The sequence below is a fragment of the Amblyomma americanum genome, chromosome 2 (genome assembly GCF_052857255.1).
Source record: "Amblyomma americanum isolate KBUSLIRL-KWMA chromosome 2, ASM5285725v1, whole genome shotgun sequence".
Classification (NCBI taxonomy): domain Eukaryota; kingdom Metazoa; phylum Arthropoda; class Arachnida; order Ixodida; family Ixodidae; genus Amblyomma; species Amblyomma americanum.
The window spans coordinates 221,257,316-221,272,407 of NC_135498.1; the positions used below are offsets into that span (position 1 = coordinate 221,257,316).

General features: G+C 47.5%; 1 long non-coding RNA gene across 3 annotated transcripts in view; it reads left to right on the plus strand.

The window, feature by feature from the left end:
- The first annotated feature begins 1,267 nt into the window (after positions 1-1,267).
- LOC144119474 (uncharacterized) overlaps positions 1,268-15,092 on the plus strand; it is a 140,228-nt gene continuing 126,403 nt past the window's right edge. The window contains exon 1 of one of the 3 annotated variants that reach the window (XR_013312382.1): positions 1,268-1,403. This is a non-coding gene — a long non-coding RNA (uncharacterized LOC144119474). The remainder of the gene's footprint in view (positions 1,404-15,092) is intronic. The other 2 variants (XR_013312381.1, XR_013312383.1) reach the window with 2 other exon arrangements.

The window sequence follows — 15,092 nt, forward strand, 5'->3', positions numbered from 1 at the left end:
CAGGGCCTATGTAGGACGACTCTTTTGCAGTGCTGCCTAAGCTTTCGCGCTCCTCTTAACAGAACTCGCATTGATCTGGTTCAGCACGGCGAAGTTCTGGGCCCCTTGGTCCGACATGTTCAAGGGTAGAAAGAACCGTGACGGGAACAGGAAGTAGGGAGACCTCTCGTCCTGTTCCTGTCGCGGTCCTTTCTAACCTCGAACATCGCATTGACTGGCATGTATTCTGCGGTCGTAATGAGGTTCGCTATCCTTTGTTAAACACCTCAGCATAGACTTGAACTCGGCAGCTTGGCTCCAATTGAGGCCCTTGCTTTTTGCACGAGGAAATTCTTCCCGCTTCACAGCGGCCGCACGGCCACGCGAGATAAGCGCAGCTGCCGGGAAGCGGTTAGGCAACCATTGCGGGACAACACGGGAAGTAGAAACGCCAATGTACGATTCATCTCATGTAAGAAGAAAAGCGCCTGAAAATCTCTTCCATTCACAGTTTGGTTGATGGCAGGAGCGGGCATTATTTGTCCTTTAACCTGACTCATGCCTTTTTAACACAAAGTTTCCACATCCTATCGGCTACAAAAACCGGAGACAGCTCGGTTACTATTTCTCTCCCTATGCTAAAAAGATCCTTTTGTTTTCAGCAGCAGTTTATGCGTGAACATGAGCAGCAGCAAAACGAAAGGTAAGAGCCATTTTTTTATTTTCATAGGTACTCGGTGCACTCTAATAGGGCAATGAATACAGGAGCTCGCCTTTCTAACAACGCGTCCTTTTGCGCATCTCAATTGAATTCTATGCAGAGCTGCGGCATCGTGCACAATGAAACGTCAGTCATGGCGCTTTTCGCAGTCAGATATCTTCGTGTACCAGGTTGCTACGGAGAAAAGAGACCAATAGTTCGCTGCACGTGTGTATCGAGTGTATAGAACATGCGTTTCTAAATCGTGACCGAAACCAATCAGAACAAAGAGAGTGGAATACAAGCCAGTGTGCTACGATACGGGCACAGGGCGGTAATGCTCAACGTACTGTTTCGTTTTCGAAAGCGACCTACAAAGAGCTTGACACGAAAAATTCTGGCCTCCTCTTGTGCGATTCATTCAAAGCTTTCCACGCGAACCGTATTTGATTTGAACTCCGGCGTGGGTGGAAAACACGGTACACACTTTGGAACACCTGCGCACTCAATTCCTTCTCGGATGCGCGCACATGTGGTGCCCAAAATGCTTCAATGGGTCGATTGACCAGTGTATTAACGTTTCCCAAAGTAAACTAATGATAATCTGGGTTTTAAATTTGGACGGTGTGCAGTGTGCTGACTTCACGTCGAGAAAGCCACCTGAGGAGCCTTTCATGTCCCTGGAAAGCCATGAGCTGGCTGCCTTGGCTCCTTCTCGCCTTTGGTACGTAGCCTACAACCCGATCTTTTGCGGAAGCTGATCAGAAATTCCATAGCAATTCCTTGCGCGTGTCACGTGTTTGTTGCTGTCCCTTCACACCAATCCCCACGGAAAGTGCTCAATGCGCAGAACATGTCTTCCGGCTCGGTGCAAATCTGGAAGGCAGTTCGTTGCCCAGCAAAATTAGCTCAAGGAAAGTTCTTCAGACAATCGCTGATGTGGAAGCTGAGGAGCAAGGTGCGTTTCGGCGGCCCTTTTGAACCAAGGCCCGCTAGAAGATGTGCTCTATGTGCACAAGCTGGCCCTCAACCTCAAGAAGCTGGCGGGCAAGCAAGGCAGTTCTGAGCCCTGCACTTCTTTCTCGCGCTCGCACCTTGCGCTGTGCGTAAACAAGGCATCCGAGTCGTTTTCTCAGCTCCCTGCAAGTTGTCTCAACTGTGTAGGCGCGTGGCGGACGGCCAGCGCAGGGTCGCTTGTAGCACCAGGCACGAGCACCACTACGTGCGCTGTTTGGTGTAAGTACCAGTTCCCGCTACGATGCGCCAGACTGCGTCCGCCAGCCGGGTCATTGCTTAAACGCGAGTCTGAGCCAGCACTTTCGGTCCTTGGAATGAGACAGTCTCCCAAAACACTGCAGGGAATGCCGAGGGTGCTACCCCGAGCTGAGCAAAGCTACTGCCATTGGGGGGAGAAAGTCAAGGATAGAAGGCGAAAATTTAAAAGCGGCATACATGCACAATCTGAACTGGACTCGTGTTATTGAGCCTGCTGTCGCTCTGCTAGATAAGGTGATTTGGTTCATCTCGTGATAGATGCTCTTTTTTCTTTGTGCCTTCTGCTTTTCTCTCTTTGTTAGTTTTCAAGGACATTTTGCTCCCGTAGACGTTCACATTACTCTGTTTCGATACGGTTTGCACAAGCGCACACTTTTGCTGGCCCACGTTCTTTCCGGAAAACTCTAATTACTAGTTACCGCTCGTCCTGTCCACTGCTCTTTCCACGGTCTGTTCCTGTCGCGGTTCTTGTTACTTGAACATCAAGGAAACAGTAAGACTTGGATGGTGCATCCTAATCACGATTCCATCGCTTAGAATTTTCCGACAACAAACGCAGCGACGTCCGCAATGCACCCGTCGTATTTTGCAAATATTCGTGCCAGGGGCTCACTTGTCCCCCGGGCGCAAAGTATGCTCGCGCGCTTCTGTTCTCCGATGAGTCGGGGCGCGCCAGCATACCTTACGCCCGGGGGACAAGTGAGGCTCTGGCACGAATATTTGCAAAATACGATGTGCGCATTGCGCACGTGCCGTCCAGCAAGCTGGAACAACAGCTCTGTCATGTTAAACATCGTCTGGAGTGCGCACGTTACCCAGGAGTTGTGTACAAAATCCCCCTGCAAAGACTGCGATGCATCATACATTGGTGAGTCACGCAATTTTAATGGAAGATTAAGAGAACACATGAACGACGTCAGCAAATTCCGCACGTCATCGAACCCACTGGCAGAGCATGTTCAACAAATGAAGCACACCATTGACTGGGAAAACACCTCAATCTTAGACACAATGAAACCTATATCGTCCCGACTGCTTTTAGAATCATTTTATAATCAGACTACGGATAACGTTATTAACAGGACGAAGGGTAATCTCCCGGATAACTACGGCCATTCACTGCGCTGTCAAGTGCGCATATAAGAAGCGGCCCATTTCGTACATCTTCATTGTGAACAAGGGACCCGTAGTGGTCCCGATACGTCATATTTTTAAACCATTTTTTGGCGAGGGTAGTTTTATTCAACCACTATGCTTCCCCCTCGTCAGACAGGATTCTGTCGAACCCTTGACTAAGTTGTAGACAGAAGATGTAGATGGAAGTTGTCCGCGCGAACTGTCAATCATAAGTTTGTGGTAAATAAAGCAAAAGTGTAAAATTTGATGAAGTAACAGTTCTTAAACAACGTATATATAATGAAATAAACCAGAAATTAAAAAAACGAAGTAGAAAAATACTTTGAAAATAAACAAAAACAAAAAGGAAACAAGAATTACAGAAAATTAGACATTAGACATCATACATTATTTATTTCATCTTGAAATTACACAACAACATAAGCATACAACTGTTGGGCCCATAGCCGAAGCTAGTTAAGGCCCATATGGTATACATGCGTGTGTGTAGCAGCGATCGAGACAGAGTTGAACAATCGCGCACTGGTTACAAATGAATCATAGCGACAGGAAATACACATCAATGCAGGAATAACACAACAGGACTATAAAAACAACCGAAACATGGACGAACTGCAACATAGCTGATCAGTGAATAGTACAACCTTTTTATATTGTGGCTTGACATGCCCCTCGGCCCCTACATTGCAGGGCAGCAGGCAACATGCAAATTGCGTACACAGGTAATGTCGCAAAATGTAAACAATGGTTGTCAAGAACGGTTGGCGCATCATAAGAAAAAACATTAAGGAATGAAGCGCACACAAAAAATGGTATAAAGAAAGCAATATATATATATATATATATATATATATATATATATATATATATATATATATATATATATATATATATATATATATATATATATATATATATATATATACTTCATAGAAAAACAGGTCTCCTGTCAATCGAATCAGGTACACAGTGTATGCAACGAAAGAGATAAGGAAGCAGTGAAAGCATGCTGAAATCTAAAAAGCAGCACATACATCCTGTACATCTTTGCGGCATGCTCGTGATACATCACCGTTTGCAGCATCAAACGTATTTAAAAGACGGGGCAACGTGTTTGCTAGGCTATATGTACCACATATTGTGCGGCATGTTGGAATATGCCACAGTTCGCTGTGTCTGCTAGGGTAAACTTGTACATTTAGCGAAATGTGTGCCGTGTCACGCAAGTAATTCACATTTTGTTTTATGTCATTCTTCTATCTTTCAGCCAGCCTGACATTATATATTTCATATGCTTTTACGGCATTGGCATTGAACGAGTGGAATAAATCGCATGTGTTTGTATCAGAACCGACGCACGTACAGGCTTTTTCTGTAAAACGTAAATCTTATACTTATTGGTACTTGTAGTTTTTCCCCAAACTAAGTGCGCATAGTTTACTCGGGACATAAAGAGCGAATTATACAGGAGAAGTTTAACTTTGCATGGAAGCAAGTGAGAATGCCGGTTAATGATACCTGTGACACGAGAAAGCTTACTGATGACAGCGTTAACATGATTGTCCCAGCTTAGCTAGCTGTTGAAGTGTACCCCTAATATATTATTATTGTCTACGACCTCTATAGGTTCCAAACCTAGCTGAAAATCGCATGGTAGAATAATGTTTTCATTTTTTGGTTTGAATACCATAGCCTTTGTTTTAGTTACATTAATTTCCAACTGATTATTAAGGGACCATTGATGGAGTGCACTTAGTGTACTAATTGCCTGGTTTATCACATCACATGCGTTTGATGAGAAGAACAGTGAGACGTCATCTGCATACATAACGCACTTCGCATGCAGGCATTGATTAACGATATCATTTATACATAAGATAAAAACAAGAGGTGCAAGGATACTTCCCTGATGTACGCCAGCAGGTACGTTTTTTATTTTTTTACTGAGGATGAATAGCTATAAATACTTAGAATTTGAAAGCGGTGCGCAAGATATGATGCAAGAAGCGCATGCACGACCCCTAAATCCGTAGTCGAGCAGTTTTGCCAAAATTATATTATGGCTGATGTAGTCTAAAGCCTGCGAAATATTATAAAAACACCAAGGCCAAGTTTCTTTTTCTCGAAACAGTGTAAGATATACTCTTTTTGGCTTAGTAATGTTGCCTCCGAAGATTTGTGCTTGATAAAACCAAACCTCGAGTCTGTTATTATTTGGTGTTTCTCACAAAAGCATGACATTCGCATGTCTATAACTTTTTTCCAGTCCTTTAGAAAAGATTGGCAGCACGGAAACTAGCTTATAATTTGAAACACAAAGCTTATCACCTGTCTTATACAAGGCTGTCGCTTTAGCAATTTGCCTGCACCGTAGGAATACCCCGTATTCAACACTCAAAAATGTGTGTTAAAATTGGAGATGTTTTCCAGCGCAAGAAGACGCGGACGAAGGAACACGTACAGGACAAAGACAATTAAACGAGCGCGTACATCGTCCAAACAGGCCGATGTATCAACCAACGGCTAATGGAACAAAGAAGGGATTTATCTGGAACTTCACTCAGGAACCTTCCACAACACTGCAGGGAATACCAGCACGAACAACGAAGCCCTGGTGAAAAATACGCCCCCGTGTTTGAAAAGGCACGATTCTAAAGAAATGCCACAATCAGCCGACTCGCGAAATAATACAACCAGCCAAGATTTTAAATCTCGAAAGTGAATGTGCTAGTGCGCCCTCTGTTCTACTTTCACAGAAGGAGATTGCATTCCTGTCTGGGTTTAATTGATTTTACCGCCCTTCACCCGCCGTTCATAGTACCCATTCCATTCCTTTTCTTCCCCCTGTAGTATTCAAATTTTAGCTTCTCTGTTTTCACTTCTTGTCATTTGCCTCGATATTTTGTTGCATAGCTGTGCTCATTGTTGGCTGTCACTGCTTCCATGTTACGTTTTTTAGAGTTTCTTGCCTTTACGGCTTTTTAAGGTCGCGTCTCCCCTTTCTATTTCGCTTTTAATGACATGCTTTCCTGCAGGTGCATTTTTTGTCATCCACCTCGACTTTGGTATAGCCGTGTTTCCTTGTTGGCTTTCATGTGCTTCACGTTTTTCATCTGGTCCATGTTCTTAGTGCTTCCATATTGCGTTTTGTCTTGTTTTTTTTTTACTTTTAAGGGCGCGTTTTTTTCACGTCGCGTTTTTGTTAGCACCTTTTCGTTCTTTATGTCGAAAAAGAGGACAACGAATTCCTATGCGCAACTTTTCCGGCCTGCTTGTTTCTTCACCCATCTGGTGTTGTCTTGTTATCTGTTCTTTTGTATAGTTCGACTCATTGTTCGTGCCGTTTTGATCCTGCTGACTGACACGTGCTTTAATTTCCCGGGTTTTTTCCTAGTGGGCGGTGGCTCTGGAGGTATATATGTAAGGATTCAAAATAAATTCGCAGTTCAGCGCCCGTTTGTCTTTGTTAGTCCGCGTCTTCTTGCGCTGGTAAACCACCATGGAAACCGAACTAGCCCGTCAGTTGACGCTGTTAAAACTGGAGCTAGAATGTCTAAGACATGCTTCACAGGCCGTATCTGCAAATCATCCTCATCGTGGCATCTGCTGTTCTTCATATTCATGAATGCAGTGACTACTTCAGAACATGCAGTTCGACTTAGACACATCGAATCGCTACTTTGCCTGATGCGAGAATCGTGTGAAATGTTTGACGAAGTTTGGTATTCTCGGGTAACAAAATATTGATTAAACGCCTCTGCTAATACCTGCCTATTTACACTTCTACCTTGAGTAAGTACTTCTTGAGGAGAGCTTGTCTGCTGTGTGCGTAAAACAACGTTGTTAATCTGGTTCCATAACTTTCGGGAATCACCGTGGCATGATTCGAATTTGCCCTAGAAATACGAATGCCTACCACGCCTTAACTTTTTGTATCTTCTTTCTGAGCACTTCTTATCTTTCTAATAGTTCGGGATCACGTGTATTAATGCAGTCTTGGCGCATTTTTTTCTTTTGATTGTACCTCTTTGAGCAATTGGGACGTCATCCACTTCTTGCGCCCTTCCCGAGCTGCTAGGTGCGCCTTGTACGAAAAAAAATGTTGGGTGTAAAGCTCTTCAAATTTGTCAAGAAAGCTATCATAACTGGCTTCCACGTCTGTCATACAGCACGTCAGACCAGGTTATATCCGAAACAGCCTGTCTGCAAGAAGCAAGCTTTTTCTCAGATATTGCTTGATAAAAGCATGCCCGTGCCGGTTTTATCTTCATACCTGATTTCACCCCTAGCACTATTGGGAAAGGGTCACTAAGGTAAGAATGAGAGACAGCGGACACAATGCTCTTTTCATCGAAATTAATAACAAAAAGGTCAATGAGTGATTATGTATGCCTAGCAAATATTGTAGGCGTACCAATTGTGTTAAAGCAGCCATTTGCGGAGCAGCAAAATAAAAACTTTTGCTGTGCTGGTATCGGAAACCAGATTTACATTAAAATCGCCGCCTAGAATGACACTGAAGCTGTTAAAAGTGCACAAAATTCAAAAATATGTCAACGAAAGAAAAGAATTCTGCAGTGCGGCCATAAGGAGGGCGGTAACAAATTGCAATAATAGTACGGTAAAAATTTAATCAAACCATTTCGTAGTCAGAAGTGACACAACAAAATCTTGGTACTAGGTCACAATTTATGCACTTTTTCTTTTACTAAAGCATAGACACCACCACCACGATTTAAGGATCTGTTCAAGAAGGACGAGTTGTACCCGGGCATATTAATCACTTCTTCATCACAGGAGTACCAGGCTTCCGTAATCATAAACACTTCAAACTTATCTATAGTTTATTAAACAGGTACTCAAGATCAGCAGTTTTATTCACGGCAGACCGCGCATTCACATGGAGACTACGAAAAGACGTGTTCATTAATATTTCGTTACATTTTACTTCATTCATGGTGACTTGATTGTAGGCTTCTAGATCGTCATATTCGTTGATAAGGCTGCCCACGTCCGATTGATCAAGGTTTCCGGCGCCTTGACCGAGTGGCCCGTGGTTCCATACTGTGCTCTACTTAGCTTTCTTCGTTTTTTGGTTCTAGTTCAACGATGCCGTTGCTATCATTCATCAACATCATCATCATCATCAGCCTTACTACGGCCACTGCAGGGCTAAGGCCTCTCCCATGTCTCTCCAATTAACCCTGTCCTTTGCCAGCTGCATTCACCCTATGCTTGTAAACTTCTTATCTCATCCGCCCACCTAACCTTCTGCTGGCCATTGCTACGCTTACTTTCTCTTGGAATCCACTCGGTTACCCTTAAGGACCAGCGGTTATCTTGCCTTCGCAGTACATGCCCTGCCCAAGCCCATTTCTTCCTCCTGATTTCGACTAGGATGTCATTAACACACGTTTGTTCCCTCACCCACTCTACCCGCTTCCAGTCTCTTACGTTACACCTATCATTTTTCTTTCCATGGCTTGCTACGTTGTCCTTAACTTAAGCTGAACCATTTTCGTTAGCCTCCACGTTTCTTCCCCGTAGGTGAGCACCGGCAAGACCATTGTCCCAGGCGGAATGACAACCATTAATTAGGAATTTATCATACGTCAACCTCACTTTTTCTTTCCTGTCACGATTTTCTTTGGTTCAATCCACCGCTTTTCTCTTACCTCTCGGACACTTTGTGAATAATCTCCGCTGATTGAATAGGTAGATCCTTTAAGTTTAGAATACTACTTTAAAATGTTCATTTCATGCCGGTAGTCTAGTGACCCTAAAGATCACAGGTTAATCTTTGCCTCCATTGTCTGCCTTTTGTCTACGAAGCCGATGTATTCTTTCAATACCTGAAACCGTCACGTTTAGCTTATCTTCAAGAACACCTTTTGTTACTATTGTCTGAAGTTGTTCGTCAGACTGTTCTTGCTCCTCTATGCCAAAAAACAATCAAGTTTGATTGATGGCTGCTATTTTCTAAATTATCACTTTTTTGTCATTACTGCCTGCGGTTGCTCCAATTCAGTTATTTTTTTTTACTTTCCATGGCTTTTTCCTAAAGGCTTCCTATCTATTCCAGCTTCTTTTCAATAACTTTGAGCTTCTGGTTCTTTAGAAGAACTTCTATTTGGGCTAGATGGTTCATTGTACTCGAGAAAGGAAACAGTAGCGTCGCAAAACACACACAGAAGAAGAACGACGTAGGACAAGCGCTGACTTCATCTGAGGGTGTGGTTGCGGGCTAGTTGGTATAAAATTGCTGAAAAGGGAACAGCGCAAACACAGGACGAAGAGAGGAACGAGGAACTAGCCCGCAACCACACCCTCGTAAACTTCATTTCTTCTACAACGTGCACTTTCCCTTCCCGTGTGTTCTCGCATCCAGCTGTCTGCACAAATCTTCTGATCACCGCCACATGCAGAGCAAGACTTTTCTCGTATTGCATCGAGAATTCATGCCTGCCAGCAGCCTTAGCCATGATTTTGGGACCATTCTCACTCTCTCAAGGACACCGCCTGCGACTATGTAGGATCTTCAGGTCAGAAGCATGGAGGCAAGTTCGTCTCGCCAAAGGTTTCCTGCTCACGGCTTGCGCTAGCGCATACCGCTCTGGTCGCTACGAGTACCGTTACATTCAAGAGCTCAAGACGGCGGACCAGACTTCTGAGTTCATTTGGAGGCAGATGCTAACAGGCATCCCAAGGAAGGTACGCCCACCAGCCCGTACTCAAGAAGTTCTAACATTAGGAAACCCAGTCGTTCCTAACCACGTGAGGAATGTGCTCAGCCTCGGACCAAAGTTCTGCGTCCCGCCACGGTTGGACAAAATCGAGCTCCTGAATATCGTCCGGACTACAGCCTCAAAAGACAAAGCAGAGGACATCAATGTCGTCCTACCCCTAGGCGTCGATGCGCTTCCCAAAAAGCCATGCACGGGCGGAGTGAACCACCAAGGTTGCATCTAAAGAAAAAAAAACACAGCGCCTGTGTCGTACGTTCCTCTCTTCCTCCTGTGTTTGCACTGTTCCCTTTTCAACTTCATCTGACTTTATTCCTCGAAAAGCGAGCAAATATACAGAAAATGCAGGCATGAGCAGAGAGAAATCTCTTGCGCGATCAACAAAACCGTTCAAGATATGTAATCTCGGCTTTAAACAGGTTCACAGATGTATCGCTGACACTACCTTTTCCTCTTTTTCTGATGTGGTACGCCTCTAAAACCTCCCGTGCCTTACTATCACCGCTCCTGCCCAGAGTCCTTATCTCATCAAGGCGTGGTTGACACTTTTTGCATTGCTCTCAGTTTTCCTCCGCCGTATGTTCCGCCCCTGGGTGACACACCTTGCACTCTGTGCAGTGTTCGGGCAGATGTGCACCGCCTACTTCTCTGAGCGAGCGGGCGTGCTCTGCTGCATGGTCGTTGGCACACCTGCCCGTTTGGCCCACACAGGCCTTCCCGCAGGCCAGTGGTATCCCAAAGGTGCAGCACTTCACGAAGTGTTTTCTATGTTTTTTACTGCAGCCGTTCCTCGTTCCATCGCTCGCCACGCGTGCGCAGAGTTGAGCAAGCTTCCGTGGAGATGAAAAGACGACAGGCATGCCGTGTCTATTTGCCGCCTTTTTTACGTTGTGGGCGACCCTGTGCACATACGGAACTACTTCATGTTTCGCAGCTTGCTTCCTTCGCTCTGGTGGACGCTTAAACATGGCGAACTTGACTTTTTGTAGGAGGGGTTCAGCAACGCCTCTGATTACAGAGCTTGGGAAACCGGCCCCCACCAATCGAGTTACTTGCTTATCAAAGCTCCCTTGCATACCATGCTGACACGACTTCACGAGGGCCGATTCTAGGCAAACACCAGCAATAGCGCGCTTAACTGTCTTTGGATGAGCCGATGCATACGGTAGCAGCTCCTTCTTAGCTCGAGGGGCATAGTGCCAACGCACATGTTCTTCTCCGAAAGTAATCTTCGGGTCTAAAAACCGTAAACATCCGTGCAAGGGCGTCTCATGCCTGAAAAACAACCCCTTCCCGTTCTCTTTAAATATCTGTAAAACATTGCTTACAGCATCAGTGTAGGTCACGTGGTTCAGTTTTTTGAAAAGTATAAAAAATCATGAACATACCTAAAAACATTTAGTACCCCTTCCTTACTAAACTTCGTGCAAGGGCGCAGTCAATATACCCTAAAAATCTGCTAGTAATAACCGGGGCTACGCAAGATCCGATGCAGATATTTTCTTTATCGATAAAAACTGCTGTTAAACGATACAACGGCACATATCTGTACACCGTGATACTGAATTAGCCGTTGACCGTATGTGTTTTGTGGGGGTTGAATGGGGAGATAAGTACATTCTCCCCACTCAATCGCGGCTGACGCGGTTCAAAGCCGCCCGAACCTCACCCAGTGATCGCGTACGCTACCGAGCGCTCGCCGACCACGGCGGGCCTTGCTATGGGGGAACAAAGGAACGACACATTGGCTGACACAAACAGGCATTTATTGCTACAGAAACAATAACGCCAGCCAGCAACAAGGTACGCTAATGAATCGAGGTCGTCCGACTCACCAGCAAGGTTCCGAGCGAATGTTCGCCCGCGCTAGGGCAAGGGATATATACTCCGAAGGCCGGACGGGACGAGTACGGGAGCCTGTCTCCCCGTCGCTTCCTCGCCCCGCCGGCGAAGAGCGGAGCCGCGAGCGACACGTCCGCTCGGGCCGAAGATCCCAGCCCAAAAGCCCCTATGCCCCCTCTCCCGCGCGCGGGCTTTGGCAGTCTCGCGCGCAGCGATGCTGGCGCCCTCTCTTGCCAGTTAATGTAACTGACAAGGGAATGCGCTCAGCCTCGAGGTGAGACTGCCGCGGCACGGTGCCTCCCGGGAAAGCAAACTCAGGGCAGGTCCCCACATCCCCCCAACCTTAAATAGACCCACGCGCCTGAAAGTACATGCTATGGAGGAGTCTCCTGGTCTTCGTGTCCTTGAGGCACGTCTTGCAGCGGAGGTCACGCCGACAGCGTCCGCGCAGACTTCCGCGGTATTCCGAAGGCGGCGTGAAGGTCTCCGCTGGGACGACTCGCATGGCCCGCGGACCACCGTGTCCGCAGGCCCGCGAATCGAAGGCCGGTCGGAAAACTGCAGGCCAGGATCCTGCAGTAGTCGCCAGGGCAGCAGCAGCCGGAGGTGACTGCTGACTGGTCTCGCCACAGCTGCCCCGGATGGATGCGGCGAACAGTATACAGGCCGCTCCGTCGCAGCAGGTGGCAGCGAGACGATGTGCACCGGACAGCAAGCCTGGGTGGCTCCACCTGATCTGCAAAATTGCCGAAACGCTCTCGGCGTGCCTTTAACGTAGGGCACGGGAGGGGAAACGGCATCCGCAAGGGCCTCGTGGCACAATGCCTAACTCGCTAGCAAAACGTGTCGGCGGCTGTGCAAACGCAAAGTTCGAGTGAACAAAGCCCTTTCTTGAGTTGAACGAGACTGCTCAGTTCTTGCGAGGTTACAAAAAAAAAAACGGGCGGGCAGCAAAGTGCGCCCCCTCTCAATGACACGGTCCGGTGGTCGTGTCTCTTTTAACGTGGTGCAGGCAGCTCCGAAAAGCCTCAGGCCTAACTACCACTCCGACAATGACCGTGACCACAACAAAGACCCGAAACGGGTTATGTGCGCGCAGCCGCGAGGAGACGTCAGCTTTGTGGGGTGGTCCTACCCGCTCGCTGACGCTCGTCGCGATATGCTCGCGGCCTACAGAGCGCTGGGCATCTTCCCGGACTCGCTCGAGACGCTCCTGTGGCCGCAAGGCAGTGCGCGCACCCGCGAGGGAACCTTGGTGAGCCTGTGTGTATTTCTCGAACAGGCGGGCTTGACGTCCCGCCTGTTCTGCGCCAGGTAGTACAGTGCTGTGACTGAACGCTTCGTGTGTGCTACCTCGGACGCTCTAACAGCTGGGCGCCCCACACCAGCTGTTGCGTGCAAAGTGCGGCGCGCGTGTGACCATTGACTGCCGAGTTTCCCGTCATCAGCACACGCGCGCCGCGAAGACAACTGACTTTTTGACTGTTTGTGTAAATAATGTATATAGTATATTTATTTTGCATTTATAGTGTTTACTTTTAATGTTTTTATGCAGTGTATATCTATTTTATGTAGTGTACTATTTACCCCCCCCCCCCATGTCTTTCTTCTGTCCCCTCACCTCTTTTATTTCATTTCTCCCACCTGCCTGCTATCCTTTATTTCCGCTGCCCCAGCTCAGGTGCCGCCGCACGTGATGGCAGATGCCGGGGCTAGCAAAAATCTTTTACCTTCCTTTTATGTTATTTTAAATAAACCACTACCACTACCACCTACCCGCTCACTGCACAAAGCAGCTTCTGAGCGGTCGGCGCCCACAGTATCGGACGGTGTCGGAGCGCCCGGTGCCGCGCTGCAATACCAGCGAGCTCGTAGCGGCACCCGTGGCCCCAGGCCACCCGATTCCCGGAGCCGCGACTCCCATAGTCGAAAAAGAGACAGTAGAGAAAGTATATACAGAAACTCGGACCACCCACGCGGCTTCCGTACTCACTCGCTTCGGGCTCGGCGACTCCGCGGGCGCTAGGCCTCGCGCTCCCTCGATGCGGACCAAGTGATCCCCACGAAGAAACTCCAGGGAGAAAAATGTGCTGAGCATGTCGAAAAGTTCAGACATGCTGCAGCGCAATACACCTCGCACTCAAGAAAGCATGCCGCAGGTCCTAGCGATCAAAATTCACTCTAGGCCTAGCACTTGTCAAGTCCGGACAAAGAGCGTTCCTCGAACCGAACCGACAGTCGTCCAATGTTCCAAGAGCAGGCCCCACGTTGGGCGGCCAGATGTGGGGTTGAATGGGGAGATAAGTACGTTCTCCCCACTCAATCGCGGCTGACACGGTTCAAAGCCGCCCGAACCCCACCCCGTGATCGCGTACGCTACGGAGCGCTCGCCGACCACGGCGGGCCTTGCTCTGGGGGAACAAAGGAACGACACATTGGCTGACACAAACAGGCATTTATTGCTACAGAAACAATAACGCCAGCTAACAACAACGTACGCTAATGAATCGAGGTCGTCCGACTCACCAGCAAGGTTCCGAGCGAATGTTCGCCAGCGCTAGGGCAAGGGATATATACTCCGAAGGCCGGACGGGACGAGTACGGGAGTCTGTCTCCCCGTCGCTTCCTCGCCCCGCCGGCGAAGAGCGGAGCCGCGAGCGACACGTCCGCTCGGACCGATTTGGATTGGAAAACATTTAATTCGTCAGAAAAGGCAGAATGCAGACGATCCGTGCTAGGTGGCTATCAGTCCACGGCTGACAGCGACCTGGGTAGCCCATTCAATGACCCGGGTTTGAACTCCCAAGTCTGAGCTGACCAACACGGCCTCCCACTGCTCGAGAGTAGGAACCTGTATTAGAGATTTCGGGGGTGGCTCCTCTTTACAATTCCACAATAGGTGATCATAAGTGGCTAAATCACCACATAATGTACATGCAGGGTCGTATTCACCAGGGTAGAATTTTGACAACAGGTAAGGCGTCATGAAGGATCGCGTCTGTAGTCGCCTCCAAGTGGTCTCCTGCTCCTTATTAAAGGCTTTGTCTGGAGGAGGGAATATCCTCCTTTCAAGTTTAAAATGATTAGTAATATCGTGAAAAGATGATAGGCCGTCCTTCGAAAAACTCTCAGCAACGACAGCGTCCCCTGCTCGGCTGACGAATCCTCGAGCTGTTATGTGTGCCGCTTCGTTACCAGGGTTCCCCGAGTGAGCCGGGACCCACATCAATTCAATAATTCTGTCTAAGTCTTTGGTTTGACCCAATATGCTCATTGCTGCCTGAGAAATTCTGCCCCTCGCATAATTGCGTATGACAAATTTAGAGTCGCTGAGTATGGTAGTAGCTTCTGTGTTAATGATAGCAAGGGCGATTGTCGCCTCTTCTGCCGTTTCCGAGGATTTCGTTATGGTAGTG